This window comes from Somniosus microcephalus, chromosome 13 (assembly GCF_052327205.1).
Source record: "Somniosus microcephalus isolate GS21.2 chromosome 13, FLI_Smic_1.0, whole genome shotgun sequence".
NCBI classification, from domain to species: domain Eukaryota; kingdom Metazoa; phylum Chordata; class Chondrichthyes; order Squaliformes; family Somniosidae; genus Somniosus; species Somniosus microcephalus.
In genome coordinates this window covers 91,423,690-91,441,169 of record NC_140999.1, presented here as the reverse complement: position 1 = coordinate 91,441,169, position 17,480 = coordinate 91,423,690, and the positions used below count along the sequence as shown (strand labels likewise).

General features: G+C 45.3%; 1 protein-coding gene across 4 annotated transcripts in view; it reads left to right on the top strand.

The window, feature by feature from the left end:
- Positions 1-17,480, top strand: part of pcif1 (phosphorylated CTD interacting factor 1) — a 348,501-nt gene that overhangs the window by 96,967 nt on the left and 234,054 nt on the right. The window lies entirely within an intron of this gene.

Here is a 17,480-nt window from a genome sequence, read left to right as displayed (position 1 = left end):
GTCCCGCATTGGACTAATCAGTCACCTGAGAACTCATTTTTAATGTGGAAGTAAGTCATCCTCGGTTCCGAGGGACTGCCTAAGAAGAAGATGATGATTATTATAGTGATAGGATAGTAATAGATACACTGTTACACACAGCCCACTATAGTGATAGGATAGTAATAGATACACTGTTACACACGGCCCATTATAGTGATAGGATAGTAATAGATACACTGTTACACACGGCCCATTATAGTGGTAGGATAGTAATAGATACACTGTTACACACGGCCCATTATAGTGATAGGATAGTAATAGATACACTGTTGCACACGGCCCATTATAGCGATAGGATAGTAATAGATACACTGTTGCACACGGCCCATTATAGCGATAGGATAGTTATAGATACACTGTTACACACGGCCCATTATAGTGATAGGATAGTAATAGATACACTGTTACACAGCCCATTATAGTGATTGGATAGTAATAGATACACTGTTAAAACACGGCCCATTATAGTGGTAGGCTAATAATAGAGAAGAAGTGCAAAAATATTAGCATTACTGAAAGTTGGTAAATCACCTCGCCCAGATGGAATGCATCCTAGGTTGCTGAAAGAAGCAAAGGTAGACATAGCTGAAGCACTGGTCACAATCTTTCAATCCTCATTGGATACAGGAGCAGTGGCGGAGGACTGGAGCATTCCTAATGTTAGACCACTATTCAAGAAAGGGGAGAGGGATAAACCAGGAAACTATAGGCCAGTCAGCCTAACCTCAGTGTTGGGGAAGTTATTGGAAACCATTATCAGGGATAAAATAAACTTTCATTTGGAAAGGCTGGGTCAATCAAAGAGCATGGATTTGTTAAAGGCAAAAAATCAGGCTGAATATAGAAAGTTCAGAGGAGAAGTGAAAAAGAAAATAGGAGGGGCAAAGAGAAAATATGAATAGATTGGCAGCTAACATAAAAGAGAATCCAAAAGACTTCTATTGGCGTATAAATAACCGGGTAGGAAGAGGAGGGGTGGAGCCAATTAGGGACCAAAAAGGAGACCTACGCATGGAGGCAGAGGGCATAGCTGAGGTACTAAATGAGTACTTTGCATCTGTCTTCAGGGAAGAAGATGCTGCCAAAGTCATAGTGAAAGAGGAGGTAGTGGAGTTACTGGAAGAGATAAAAATTGATAAAGATGAGGTACTAGAAAGGCTGTCCGAAATTAAAGTTGATAAGTCACCAGGACCAGATGGGATGCATCCTAGAATGCTAAAGGAGGTTAAAGAGGAAATCGCGGCGGTACTGGCCATAATCTTCCAATCCTCCTTGGATACGGAGGTGGTGCCAGAGGACTGGAGAATTGCAAATGTTACACCATTGTTCAAAAAAGGGTGCAAGGATAAACCCAGCAACTACAGGCCAGTCCGTTTAACCTCGGTAGTGGGGAAGCTTTTGGAAACGATAATCAGGGACAAAGTTAACAGTCACTTGGACAAGTGTGAATTAATTAAGGAAAACCGGCATGGATTTATTTGTTAAAGGCAAATCGTGTTTAACTAACTTGATCAAGTTTGTTGATGAGGGCAATGCAGTTGACGTGGTGTACATGGATTTCCAAAAGGCGTTTGATAAAGTGCCACATACAGGAAACTCTTTGGTATCCGGCACCGATGGGACCAGCGTGTTGCCGGTTGATCAAAAATTCTGGATGACGGAGAGGGTTATCTACCGAGGCTATTTTTAACAAAGAAAAAGAAAAAAAAATCAAGAAATGTGCAGTATACAGTAATTGAGTACTCACCTACAGAATGTTGTGTTAAATGGATGGTGCAAGATGCTTGATTAAGTACAGTACTGCCAGTTGAGGGTAATGCAATGCAATGACTACCAGCAGCGTGGGAGACACACAGTACCGCTGTAAAATGGCAGATCGGAAGAGACTACCGGCAGCGCGGGAGAGTCAGACTCCTATTATTGAGGTGTTCGGACTTCCGACAGCGCCAAGAAGCCGAATAGTGGCAGTTTGGAGAACTACCCCCACTGACTAACTCGGCCACCGTCGGAGACTCGGACTCAGCAACATTGCCGGTTATTGAGGTGTTGTTTTCAGAGTGAGAATTTTGCCGGTTAATAGAGAATTCCGGCTATTTAGGTGCCGTTTAAAAGAGTTTCCTGTAATATGCTCATCAGCAAAGTTGAAGCCCATGGAATAAAAGGGACAGTGGCAGCATAGATACAAAATTGGCTAAGTGACTGGAAACTGAGTAGTGGTGAACAGTTGTTTTTCGGACTGGAGGAAGGTATACAGTGGTGTTCCCCAGGGGTCGGCACTAGGACCACTGCTTTTCTCGATATATGTTGATGATTTGGACTTTGGTGTACAGGGCACAATTTCAAAATTGAAAGATGACACAGAACTTGCAAGTATAGTGAACAGTGAGGAGGAGAGTGATAGACTTCAAGAAGACATTGACAGGCTGGTGAAATGGGCGGACATGTGGCAGATGAAATTTAACGCAGAAAAGTGAGAAGTAATACATTTTGGTAGGAAGAACGAGGAGAGGCAATATAAACTAAGGGGTACAATCTTAAAGGGGGTGCATGAACAGAGAGACCTGGGGTTATATGTGCACAAATTGTTGAAAGTGGCAGGGCAGGTTGAGAAAGGGGTTAAAAAAGCATACAGGATACTAGGCTTTATAAATAGAGGCATAGAGTAGAAAAGCAAGGAAGTTGTGATGAACCTGTATAAAACACTGGTTCGGCCTCAATTGGAGTATTGTGTCCAATTCTGGGCACCACACTTTAGCAAGGATGTGAAGGCCTTGGAGAGGGTACATAAAAGATTTACGAGAATGATTTCAGGGATGAGGGACTTCATTTACGTGGATAGACTAGAGAAGCTGGGGTTGTTCTCCTTCGAGCAGAGAAGGAAGAGAGGAGATTTGATAGAGATATTCAAAATCATAAGGGGTCTAGACAGAGTAGATAGAGAGAAACTGTTCCCATTGGCGGAAGGGTTGAGAACCAGAGGACACAGATTCAAGTAGGGAACAGGCTATTTTAGATCTAGTATTGTGCAATGAGAAAGGGTTCATTAATAACCTTGTAGTAAAGGGGCCTTTAGGGAAGCGTGATAGAATTTTATATTGAGTTTGAAAGTAATTCAGTTAAATCTAAAATTAGGGTCTTAAATCTAAACAAAGCAAACTACGTAGGTATGAGGGGCGAGTTGGCTATGGTAGACTGGGAAACTACATTAAAAGGTATGATGGTAGAGAAGCAATGGCTAGCATTTAATGAATTAATACATAAATTACAACAAATATACGTTCCTTTAAGGCACAAAAACCCCCACAGGAAAAGTGGTCCAACCGTGGCTAATGAGAAGTTAAATATAATATTAGATCAAAGGAAGAGGCTTATAATGTTGCCAAAAAGAGTAGTAAGCCTGAGGATTTTAGAATTCAGCAAAGGAAGACCAAAAAATTGATAAAGAAAGGGAAAATAGAAAATGAGAGTAAACTAGCGAGAGACATAAAAACAGACTGTAAAAGCTTCTATAAGTACGTAAAAAGGAAAAGATTAGCGAAAGTAAATGTGGGGCCCTTACAAGCTGAAACAGGAGAAATAATAATGGGGAATAAGGAAATGGCAGAGAAATGAAACAAATACTTTTGTGTCCGTCTTCATGGAAGAAGACGCAAAAAACTTCCCGGAAATATTGAAGAACCAAGGCTCTTGTGAGAGTGAGGAACTGAAAGAAATTAGTATCGGTAAAAAGATAGTACTGGAGAAATTAATGGGACTGAAAGCCAATAAATCCCCTGGACCTGATGGCCTACATCCTAGGGTTTTGAAAGAGGTGGCTGTAGAGATAGTGGATGCATTGGTTGTCATTTTCCAAAATTCCATAGATTCTGGAATGGTTCCATGGATTGGAAGGTAACAACTGTAACCCCACTATTTAGGAAAGGAGTGAGTGGGGAAAACGGGGAACAACCGACCAGTTAGCCGGACATCAGTAGTAGGGAAAATGCTAGAATCTATTATTAAGGACATGGTAACAGGGCACTTAGAAAATAATAATATGATTTGGCAGAGTCAACATGGATTTATGAAAGGGAAATCGTGTTTGAAAAATCTGAGTGTTTTGAGGTTGTAACTAGCAGAGTAGATAAGGGGGAACCAGTGGATGTGGTGTATTTGGATTTTCAGAAGGCATTCGATAAGGTGCCACACAAGAGGTTATTAAACAAAATTAGGGCTCATGGGATTGGGGATAATATGCTAGCATGGACTGAGGATTAGTTAACGGACAGAAAACAAGAGAGTAGGAATAAACTGGTCATTTTCAGGTTGGCAGGCTGTAACTAATGGGGTACCGCAAGGATCATCTATATTGATGATTTGGATGAGGTGACCAAATGTAATATATCCAAGTTTGCTGCTGATATAAAGCTGGGTGAGAACGCAAGTTATGAAGAGGATACAAGGAGGCTTCAAGGGGATATGGACAGGCTAAGTGAGTGGGCAAGAACATGGCAAATGGAATATAATGTGGAGAAATGTGAAGTTATCCACTTTGGTAGGAAAATTAGAAAAGCAGAGTATTTTTTAAATGGTGAGAGATTGGGAAATGTTGGTGTTCAGAGGGACCTGGGTGTCCTTGTACACAAATCACTGAAAGTTAACATGCAGATACAGCAAGCAATTTGGAAAGCAAATGGTATGTTGACCTTTATTACAAGAGGATTAGAGTATAAGAGTAAAGATGTCTTACTGCAATTATAGAGGGCCCTGGTGAGACCACACCTGGAGTATTGTGTACAGTTTTGGTCTCCTTACCTAAGGAAGGATATACTTGCCAAGGAAGTGCAACGAAGGTTCATCAGACTGGTTCTTGGGATGAGGGATTGTCCTATGAGTAGGCTAGACCTATATTCTCTGGCGTTTAGAAGAATGAGAGGTGATCTCATTGAAACATTAAAAATTCTTACAGGGCTTGACAGGGTAGATGCAGGAAGGATGTTTCCCCTGGCTGGGGAGTCCAGAACCAGAGGTCACAGTCTCAGAATAAGGGGTCAGCCATTTAGGCCTGAGATGAGGAGAAATTTCTTAACTCAGACGGTGGTGAATCTTTGGAATTCTCTACCCCAGAGGGCTGTGGAGGCTCAGTTGTTGAGTATATTCAAGACAGGGATTGATAGATTTTTGAATATTAAGGGAATCAAGGGATATGGGGATAGTGCAGGAAAGTGGAGTTGAGGTAGACTATCAGCCATGGTCTGATTGAATGGCGGTGCAGGCTCGAGGGGCTAAATGGCCTACTCCTGCGCCTACTTCTTTGGTTCTTTTGCCAATCATAAGAACATAAGGCGACATGAGGAAAAGCTTTTTTACGCAGCAAGTGGCTAGGATCTGGAACCATAGCCTGAAAGAGTGGTGGAGGCAGACTCAATCGTGGCTTTCAAAAGGGATTTGGATAAGTACCTGAGGGGAAATAAATTGCAGGACTACGGGGAAAGGGCGGGGGAGTGGGACAAGCTGAGGTGCTCTTGCAGAGAGGTTTGACAGGCCGAATGGCCGCCTTCAATGCTGTAACCATTCTAAATTGTGTGACTAACTTGATTGAATTCTTGGTAACAGAGAAGATTGATCAAAGTAATGGAGTAGATGTTGTGTATATATGCACTTTCGGATGGCATTCAACAAAGTGCTACACAAGAGACTTACTAAGAAGATGGAAGCCCATGGAATTAAGGGGAATGTGGCAGTATGGATACAAAATTGGCTCGGTGGTGGTGGTGGATGGATGTTTTTCAGACTCGGAGATGGTTTGGAGTGGTGTTCCCCAAGGATCAGTTTTGGGTCCATTACTCTTTTCAAATTTTATAAACATCCTAGACTCGAGGTAGGGAGCAGCATTATAAAGTTTGCAGCTGATCTGAAATTTGGTAAAGTGGTAGATAGTGATGAGGGTAGTTATAGGCTTCTGGATGACATAGACAGGATGGTAAAATGGGCAGAAGTATGGCAGCTTATGTTCAATGCGGAGAAGTGTGAACTAATATGGAAAGACCGTGTACTATAAATGGCATGATTTTGAAAAGTGTAGATGAACAGAGAGATCTTGGTGTCCGTATACTCAAATCCTTAAAGGTGGCAGGGCAAGTTGATAAGGTGGTTAAAAAAGCATGTGGGTTACTTGGGTTTATAAATAAAGGAATAGAATATAAAAGCAAAGTGCTCATGGTAGTACTTTAAATTCACTGGTTAGGCCTCAGCTGGAGAATTGTGGATATATCTGGGCACCACACTTTAGGAAAGATGTAAAGGCCTTAAAAAGGGTGCAGAGGAGGTTTACCAGGATGTTACCAGGGATGAGGGACCTCAGTTATGAGGAGAGATTGGGAAAGTTAGGACTGTTCTCCTTGGAACAGAGAAGGTTAAGATATGACCTAGTAGAGATTTTCAAGATGATGAGAGGTTTTGATAGAGTAAATAGAGAAAAAATTATTCCCTCTGGTGAGTGGGACAATAACTAAAGGTCATAGATTCAAAATCATTGGCAAAAGATCTAGAGATGAGATGAGATTTTTTCACTGAGTTGTCAGCATCTGGAACACTCTACCAAAGGTGATGGAAGTTGATTCCACAAATAAAGTTCCTCATTCTCAAGTACTCGTCCAATTTTAAAAGGGAGTTGGACAAGTACTTGAGAACGAGGAACTTATTGGAGAAAAAGCAGGGATGTGGGAATAAGCACGACTGCTCTTTCAAAGAGCCAGCACAGGCATGATGGGCCGAATGGCCTCCTTCTGTGCTGTAAGTTTCTATGATTATTCAGGTTCAGTGTAAGGCTGTTTCAGTCTTTCGTGACCCATTTCCATTTGGATCATGGGCAATCAAGCTTTGGTGACCCGTTTTGTAAAAACTATTTGGGAATGATGCCAAGTTACCCTACTGACTCCTAGTTCAAATCTAATTTAGTTGGTGCCACCTATTTGAATCACTCCTGTTCCTCGCACTGTACTCTGTTGGTCTTGGCTTGTGCTTCGATCCAGTGGATCTGGATGAGGCCAGCTCCGTTGTGGAAACCATGAGAATGCAAAATGTAACCTGAGAATACACCCGCAGTGGAAGTGGAGGTAGGCTCTTGCAGGTGCCGTGTTGCAGAAGAGCATTACAGAAAGGGGAAATAAAGTGCTCAAATGATTGGGAGTGGCAAAGAGCACTAAAGTAAGAAATAGTAAGGTATTAGGTGGGGTCCAACGAAGAGAATACAGGATGGTCTAAGATGGGTTTACAGTGTATTTATGTGACCGCATGAAACGTAGTAAACAAGGTAGGTGAGCTGCAGGCACAAATAGCCACATGGGGCAGTAACTGAGACCTGGCTCAAAAAAGGGCAGGATTGGGTATTAAATATTCCTGGTTATAAAGTGTTCAGGAAAGATGGGAGGTGGTGTGACAGTATTGGTTAAGGAGAATGTTACAGTGCTAGAGAGGGAGGATGTCCTGGAGGGGTCAAGGACAGAATCTATATGGCTAGAGTTTAAAAAAAAAAAAAAAATAATAATAATAGAAGTGCCATTACAATACTAGGTGAATTCTATAGACCACCAAATAGTGGGAAAGATATGGAGAAGCAAATTTGCAGAGAAATTACAGAGAGGTGCAAGAACTATAGAGTAGTAATAATGGGGGACTTCAACTATCCTAATATCGACTGGGATCGTAATAGTGTTAAGGGCAGAGAAGTGGAAGAATTTCTGAAGTGTGTTCAGGAGAACTTTCTTGATCAGTATGTATCCGGCCCGATGAGGGAGAAGGCATTGCTGGATCTGGTTCTGGGGAATGAGGTAGGTCAAGTGGAGCAAGTGTCAGTAGGTGAACATTTAGGGAACAGTGATCATAGTATCATAAGGTTTAGATTAGCTATGGGAAAGGACAGGGAGCAATCTAGAGTAAGAATGTTTAACTGGGGGAAGGCCAATTTCAGTGGGATGAGAACGGATCTGGCCCGAGTAAACTGAAATCAAAGATTGGCAGGCAAAACTGTAAAGGAACAATGGGCTGCCTTTAAAGAGGAAATAGTTCAGGTACAATCGAGGTACATTCCCACAAGGGAGAAATCGGAGCTCCCTGGATGACGAAACAGATAGAGAATATGATGAAGCAGAAAAAGAGCGCGTATGACAGATGTCAGGTTGCAAATACATCTGAGAATCAGGCTATATATAGAAAGGACAGAGGAGAAGTGAAAAAGAAAATAAGAGGGGCAAAGAGAGGATATGTGAATGGAATGGCAGCCAACATAAAGGGCAATCCAAAAGTCTTCTATAGGCATATAAATAGTAAGAGGAGGGGTGGGGCCGATTAGGGACCGAAAAGGAGACTTTTGCATGGAGGAAGAAGGTTTAGCTGAAGTAATAAATCAGTATTTTGCATTGTCTTCACCAAGGAAGAGGATGCTGCCATAGACAGTGAAGGAGGAGGTAGTAGTGACACTTGATAGGATAAAAATTGATAAAGAGGTATTAGAAAGGCTGGCTGTACTTAAAGTAGATAAATCACCAGGAGCGGATGGGATTCATCCTACGATGCTGAGGGAATTGAGGGTGGAAATCGTGGAGGTACTGGCCATAATATTCCAATCCTCCATAGATACAGGGGTGGTGCCAGAGGACTGGAGAATTGCAAATATTACACCCTTGTTCAAAAAGGGTGTTAAGATAAACCCAGCAACTACAGGCCAGTCAGTTTAACCTTGGTAGTGGGGAAGCTTTTAGAAACAGTAATCACAGACAAAATCAACAGTCACTTGGATAGGGTTGGATTAATTAAGGAAAGCCAGCACGGATTTATTAAAGGCAAATTGTGCTTAACCAACTTGATCGAGTTTTTTGATGAGGTAATGGAGAGGGTTGATGAGGGTAATGCAGTTGGTGTAGTGTACATGGATTTCCAAAAGGCGTTCGACAAAGTGCCACATAATAGGTGTGATGAAATATGCCATTCATCAGGCACTGTATTCCCTGTGTTTAGTTTAGTTTCAGTTTCATTTCCTTACCTGTATTGTATTGTGTGTAGGGCTCCGCCCATACCTGGCCCCTACTTAAGCAAGCGCCAGCGTGTCTCACAGCAGTACAGCAGATCTCTGGATGAGAGACACTTCTCCAATGTGTATTACTTTCTGAGTTAATAAAAGCCTTGCTTTGCTCCATTAACGTCGAGTCTCGGATTCATTGAGGCACATCAATTTTATTAACTCAATTTTCAACGCAATGGACCAACTCTTGAAACCCGAACGTTTGGATTTGGACCCGCATGCTTCGGACGCATCGGCACAATTCGGACACTGGTTTAAGTGTATGGAATTCTTCCTGGACAATTCCGCAGCCATCACAGGCGCTACGGACGCTGAGAGTATGAAACTCGGAATCCTGCGGAATTGGGTAAGCCACCGGGTTTACCCCCTCATCCAAGACGTCGACACGTACCCGGCCGCCTGCGACATCCTAAAGGCGCATTACCAGCAGCCTACGAACGAGGTGTACGCTAGGCATCTGCTCGCTACTCGCACACAGCGACCTGGGGAATCGCTGGATGAGTTCCTAGTCACCCTGAAAACGCTTGGCAAAGACTGCAAGTGCCAAGATGTAAAAGCCGCAGTGTACACTGACGAGCTTGTTCGTGATGCCTTTATCGCAGGCCTCAGCTCCACTTACATCTGGCAGAGACTACTGGAAAAAACGGGATTGGACCTGAAACAGGCTGTGGACACAGCGCGATCCCTGGATGTGGCCCAGAGAAACTCGGACGCCTACTCTTCGGCCCGCGCCGCCACGTGTGCACCAAGGGCGCCGCCATCTTGGAAGGCATCTTGGCAGCCCGACACCGTCGGGGCCCCGCTCTCCCCCCCCAGAAGCCCTACGACAGCCGCGACGCGTCGGGGCCCCAACTGCTACTTCTGCGGGCAGCCGAAGCACATCAGAAACCTGTGCCCGGCGAAAGGCACCAGCTGCTTTTAAGTGCGGTAAGAAGGGGCACTTCGGGAAGGTGTGCAGAGGGAACCCCGCTGGAAAACCCGCCACCGCTGCGTGTGCGCCGTGGGAGCGGCCATCTTGGACGCCATCTTGCCCGACCTCGTGGGGTCCGCCATCTTGTGAGCAGACAGTGTGGACGCCATCTTGTCTCGATCAGGCATCGGTCACAGTGGACCAGACCAGACCACACCCGCTATCCAAATCAATGGTGGACATCGAGGTAAACGGGTGCAGGGTTAAATGTTTAATTGACAGTGGAAGCACGGAGAGTTTTATCCACCCTGAACTAGCACAACAACTCTCTCTAACGGTGGTCCCTGCTCGGGGCACCATCTCTATGGCTGATAAAACCCAGACATCGACCATTATGGGTTACTGCGCGGTACAATTGTCCGTTAACGGAACTGTATACGATAATTTTAAATTACTGATCATGAAGAATCTATGTGCGAGCGTGATCTTGGGCCTGGATTTCCAGTGCCACCACCAAAGCATCACGCTCAATTACGGTGGGTCCCAGCCGCCCCTCACAGTGTGCGGTCTGGCTACCCTGAAGGTAAAGCCGCCTTCGCTATTCGCGAACCTTACTCCCAACTGCCGGCCAATAGCGACCAAAAGCAGGAGGTACAGCTGGGAGGACAGGCGGTTTATCGCGACCGAGGTAGACAGGCTCCTGAAGGAGCGCATTATCGAATGCAGCAACAGCCCGTGGCGCGCCCAAGTGGTGGTGGTGAGGGGTAGCGAGGAAGCGGATGGTGATAGATTATAGCCAGACGGTTAATCTATACACCCAGCTAGACGCCTACCCGCTACCCCGCATATCCGAGATGGTGAACCAAATCGCCCAATACCAGGTGTTCTCCACCATCGACCTCAAGTCAGCATACCACCAGCTCCCTATCAGACCAGAGGACCCGCCCGTACACCGCCTTCGAGGCGAACGGACGCCTCTACCAATTCCTCAGAGTCCCCTTTGGGGTGACGAATGGGGTCTCGGTCTTCCAGAGGGAGATGGACCGCATGGTCGATGACCACCACTTGCAGGCAACCTTCCCCTACCTCGACAACGTCACCATCTGCGGTCACAACCAGCAGGATCACGACTCGAACCTCAAGAGGTTCCTGAAAACTGCACAAAAACTCAACCTCACTTACAACGAGGACAAGTGCGTTTTCAACACCACGCGCCTCTGCATACTAGGCAGCGTGGTGGAGAATGGGGAAATGGGACCAGACCCCGACCGATTGCGCCCCCTACGGGAGCTCCCCCTGCCCAACACTCCCAAAGCCCTGAAAAGGTGCCTGGGGTTATTTTCTTATTATGCCCAATGGGTCCCCAACTACTCCGACAAAGCCCGCCCCCTCTTGAAAGCATCCTCTTTTCCGCTCTCTGCTGAGGCCCACGCCGCCTTCAAAAGCATTAAGCGGGATATTGAGCGGGCCACGCTACAGGCAGTGGACGAGAACACTCCCTTTCAAGTGGAAAGTGATGCGTCTGACTTTGCCTTGGCGGCCACCCTCAACCAGGCGGGGCGGCCCGTAGCTTTCTTCTCGAGGACCCTCCAAGGGCCCGAGATCAGACACTCCTCCGTGGAAAAGGAGGCCCAAGCCATCGTGGAGGCAGTGCGCCACTGGCGGCACTACCTAGCCGGCAAACGCTTCACCCTACTTACCGACCAGCGGTCGGTAGCGTTTATGTTCAATAATAAACAGAGGGGGAAGATTAAAAATGATAAGATTCTTAGGTGGCGGATCGAGCTCTCCACCTTCGAGTATGACATCATTTACCAGCCAGGGGCCCTTAACGAATCCCCCGACGCCCTCTCACGAGGGATGTGTGCCAGCGCCACCGGGGATCGGCTACAGACCCTCCACAACGACCTCTGCCACCCAGGGGTCACACGGCTGTTCCACTTCATAAAGTCCCGCAACTTACCCTACTCGATTGAGGAAGTTCAGTCTCTGACCAGGAACTGCCGCACTTGCGCCGAGTGCAAGCCTCGGTTCTGCCGCCCAGATAGAGCCCACTTAATCAAAGCTACACGGCCCTTTGAGCGGCTCAGCTTAGATTTCAAGGGCCCCCTCCCGTCAGTCGACCGCAATGTTTACTTCCTGAACATTGTGGACGAATACTCCCGTTTCCCATTCGCCTTCCCCTGCCCAGACATGACCAGCGCCACGGTCATTAAATGCCTCAACAGCCTGTTCTGCCTGTTCGGTATGCCGAGCTACATCCATACGGATAGGGGGGCGTCCTTCATGAGTGAAGAGCTACGCCAGTACATGCTGTCCAGGGGGATCGCCACGAGCCGTACCACCAGCTACAACCCCCAGGGTAACGGCCAGGTGGAGCGAGAGAACGGGACAGTATGGAATGCAGTCACTCTAGCTCTAAGGACCAAGGGCCTCCCTATCTCCCGCTGGCAGGAAGTCTTCCCAGATGTGCTCCATTCGATACGGTCGCTATTGTGTACTGCCACTAATGCCACGCCTCATGAACGAATGTTTGTCTTTCCCCGGAAATCCACCTCAGGCGTATCCATGCCGTCATGGCTCTCCACCCCAGGTCCGGTATTTGTACGAAGGCATGTGAGGGGCCACAAGACGGACCCCCTCGTGGAGTCAGTGCACCTGCTCCACGCCAACCCCCAATACGCGTATGTCCGGCACGCCGACGGAAGGGAGGACACCGTGTCCATAAAAGACGTCGCCCCAGCCGGTAACGACAACAACCACGACAACAACAGCAACAACGATCACAGCAATTCTTACCCACCCACTATCCTTTCACCACCCTCGGAAGAACATCGACCAACGGTGCCCCCACCAACTACCCCTTCAACAACCCTGGCGGCGCCCCCGGCAGAGACCCAGGAGGCCACCGGGGACAACCAGCCGACACCCGCGGCACCACAACAGCTACGTCGGTCACAGAGGACTATCAAACCCCCGAACAGACTAAATCTGTAGAAGGGGTGAATGTGATGAAATATGCCATTCATCAGGCACTGTATTCCCTGTGTTTAGTTTAGTTTCAGTTTCAGTTTCATTTCCTTACTTGTATTGTGTGTAGGGCTCCGCCCATACCTGGCCCCTACTTAAGCAAGCCCCAGCGTGTCTCACAGCAGTACAGCAGATCTCTGGATGAGAGACACTTCTCCAATGTGTATTACTTTCTGAGTTAATAAAAGCCTTGCTTTTCTCCGTTAACGTCGAGTCTCGGATTCATTGAGGCACATCAATAGGCTTGCCAGCTAAATTGAAGCCCATGAAATAAAAGGGACAGTGGCAGCCTGGATATGAAATTGGCTAAGTAACAGGAAACAGAGTAGAGGTGAACGGTTGTTTTTCAGACTGGAGGAAGGTGTTCCCCAGGGGTCGGTTCTAGGACCACTGCTTTTCTTGATATATATTAATGACTTGGACGTGGGTGTACAGGGCACAATTTCAAAATTTGCAGATGGCACAAAACTTGCAAGTATAGTGAACAGTGAGGAGGAGAGTGATAGACTTCAGGAAGACATAGACAGGCTAGTGGAATGGGCAGATACGTGGCAGATAAAATTTAACTCGGAGAAGTGTGAAGTGATGCATTTTGGTAGAATGAATGAAGAGAGGACATATAAACTAAATCGTACAATCCTAAAGAGGGTGCACGAACAGAGATCTGGTGGCAGGGCAGGTTGAGAAAGCAGTGAAAGACTTATGGGATCCTGGGCTTCATAAATAGAGGTATAGAGTACAAAAGTGGAGAAATTATGATGAAGCTGTATAAAACTCTGGTTCGGCCCCACTGAAATACTGTGTCCAATTCTGGGAACCAGAATTAAGGAAGGATGTGTAGGCCTTAGAGAGGGTGTAGAAAAGATATACGAGAATGATTCCAGGAATGAGGGACTTCAGTTACATTGATAGACTGGAGAAGCTGGGATTGTTCTCCTTGGAGCAGAGAAGATTGGGAGGAGATTTGATAGAGGTGCTCAAAATCATGAGGAGTCTGGACAGAGAAGATAGAGGGAAAGTGTTCCCATTGGCAGAAGGGTCGAGAACCAGATCACAGATTTAAGGTGATTGGCAAAAGGACCAAAGGCGACATAAGAGTGGTTAAGATCTGGAATGCACTGCCTGAAAGGGTGGTGGAGGCAGACTCAATTTTATAAGAAATAGGAGCAGTAGGCCATTTGGCCCTTCGAGCCTGCTCCGCCATTCAATAAATCATGGCTGATCTTCTACCTCATCTCCACTTTCCTGCACTATCCCCATATCCCTTGATTCCCTTAATATTCAAAAATCTATCCCTCTGGGGTAGAGAATTCCAAAGATTCACCACCCTCTGAGTGAAGAAATGTCTCCTCATCTCAGTCCTAAATGGCCGACCCCTTATTCTGAGACTGTGACCTCTGGTTCCAGGCTCCCCAGCCAGGGGAAACATCCTCCCTGCATCTACCCTGTCAAGCCCTGTAAGAATTTTTTATGTTTCAATGAGATCACCTCTCATTCTTCTAAACTCCAGAGAATATAGGCCTAGCCTACTCAATCCCTCATCCCAGGAACCAGTCTGGTGAACCTTCGTTGCACTCCCTCTATGGCAAGTATATCCTTCCTTAGGTAAGGAGACCAAAACTGTACACAATACTCCAGGTGTGGTCTCGCCAGGGCCCTATATAATTGCAGTAAGACGTCTTTACTCTTATACTCAAATCCTCTTGTAATAAAGGCCAACATACCATTTGCTTTCCTAATTGCTTGCTGTACCTGCATGTTAACTTTCAGTGATTCGTGTACAAGAACACCCAGGTCCCTCTGAACACCAACATTTCCCAATCTCTCACCATTTAAAAAATACTCTGCTTTCTATTTTTCCTACCAAAGTGGATAACTTCACATTTCTCCACATTATATTCCATTTGCCATGTTTTTCCCACCCACTTAGCCTGTCTATACCCCCTTGAAGCCTCTTTACATCCTCCTCACAACTTACGTTCCCACCCAGCTTTGTACAGGAAACTCTTGTTTAAACGGCACCTATATATCCGGAATTCTCTTTTAACCGGCAACATTCTCGCTCCGAAAACAACACCTCAATAACCGGCAATGTTGTCGAGTCCGAGTCTCCCGCGATGACCGAGTTAGTCAGTGGGGGTAGCTCTCCAAACTGCCACTACTCGGCTTCTTGGCGCTGTCTGAAGTCAGAACACCTTAATACCCCTGTAACAGGAGTCTGACTCTCCCGCGCTGCCGGTAGTCTCTTCTGATCCACCATTTTACAGCGGTACTGTGTGTCTCCCACGCTGCTGGTAGTCATTGCATTGCATTACCCTCAACTGGCAGTACTGTACTTAATCAAGCATCTTCCACCATCCATTTAACACAACATTCTGTAGGTGAGTACCCAATTACTGTATACTGCACATTTCTTGATTTTTTTAATTTTTCTTTGTTAAAAATAGCCTAGGTAGATAACCCTCTCCATCATCTGGAATTTTTGATCAACCGGCAACATGCCGGTCCTGTCGGTGCCGGATACCAAAGAGTTTCCTGTATCATCAGCAAGCTTGGATATATTACATTTGGTCCACACATCCAAATCATTGATGTAGATTGTGAATAGCTGAGGCCCAAGCACTGATCCTTGCGGTACCCCACTAGTTACAGCCTGCCAATCCGAATATCATCCGTTTATTCCTACTCTCTGTTTTCTGTCCGTTAACCAATCCTCAATCCATGCTAGTATTTTACCCCCAATCCCATCAGCCTTAATTTTGTTTAATAACCTCTTGTGTGGCACCTTATCGAATGCCTTCTGAAAATCCAAATACACCACATCCACTGGTTCCCCCTTATCTACTCTGCTGGTTACAACCTCAAAAAATTCTCCGATTTTTCTCAAACACGATTTCCCTTACATAAATCCGTGTTGACTCTGCCCAATCATATTTTCTAAGTGCCCTGTAACCATGTCCTTAGTAATAGATTCTAGCATTTTCCCTACTACTGATGTCAGGCTAACTGGTCTGTAGTTCCCTGTTTTCTCATTCACTCCTTTCCTAAATCATGAGGTTACATTTGCTACCTTCCAATCCATGGAACCGTTCCAGAATCTATGGAATTTTGGGAAATGACAACCAATGCATCCACTATCTCTACAGCCACCTCTTACAAAATCCTAGGATGTATGCCATCAGGTCCAGGGGATTTATTGGCTTTCAGTCCCATTAATTTCTCCAGTACTATCTTTTTACTGATACTAATTTCTTTCAGTTCCTCATTTTCGCAAGAGCCTTGGTTCTCCACTACTTCCGGGAAGTTTTTTGCGTCTTCTTCTGTGAAGACAGACACAAAGTATTTGTTTAATTTCTCTGCCATTTCCTTATTCCCTATTATAATTTCTCCTGTCTCAGCCTGTAGGGGTCCCACATTTACTTTCGCTAATCTTTTCCTTTTTACATACCTATAGAACCTATAGATCTCTTTATGTCTCGCTAGTTTACTCTCATTCTATTTTCCTTTTCTTTATCAATTTCTTGGTTCTCCTTTGCTGAATTCTAAAATCCTCCCTATCCTCAGGCTTACTACTCTCTTTGGCAACATTATAAGCCTCTTCCTTTGATCTAATACTATCTTTAACTTCTCGTGTTAGCCACGGTTGGACCACTTTTCCTGTGGGGTTTTTGTGCCTTAAAGGAATGTATATTTGTTGTAAATTATGTATTAATTATTTAAATGCTCACCATTGCATCTCTACCATCATACCTTTTAATGTAGTTTCCCAATCTACCTTAGCCAACTCACCCCTCATACCTACGTAGTTTGCTTTGCTTAGAATTTTATATTAAGTTTGAAATCTATTATGGTCACTCTTCCCTAAAGGCCCCTTTACTACAAGGTTATTAATTACCCCTTTCTCATTGCACAATTCTAGATCTAAAATAGCCTGTTCCCTACTTGGTTCCTCAACATACTGGTCTAGAAAACTATCTTGCATACATTCCATGAATTCGCCCTCCATACTATTACTGCAAATTTGGTTTACCCAATCTATATGTAGATTAAAGTCCCCCATGATTACTGTATTTCCCTTGTTACATGCGCCTCTAATTTCCTGATTTTTACTCTGTCTGACACTACAACTACTGCTTGGGGACCTATAAACAACTTCCACCTTCTGCCCCTTAGCTCCACCCAAACTGATTCTACTACTTGATTTTCAAAGCTAAGATCCTTTCTCTCTACTGTCTATATATTTTTTTTTTCGCTTATGGGATCTGGGCATCGCTGGCAAGGCCAGCATTTATTGCCCATCCCTAGTTGCCCTTGAGAAGGTGGTGGTGAGCCGCCTTCTTGAACCGCTGCTGTCCGTGTGGTGAAGGTACTCCCACAGTGCTGTTAGGTAGGGAGTTCCAGGATTTTGACCCAGCAACGATGAAGGATGGGCGATAT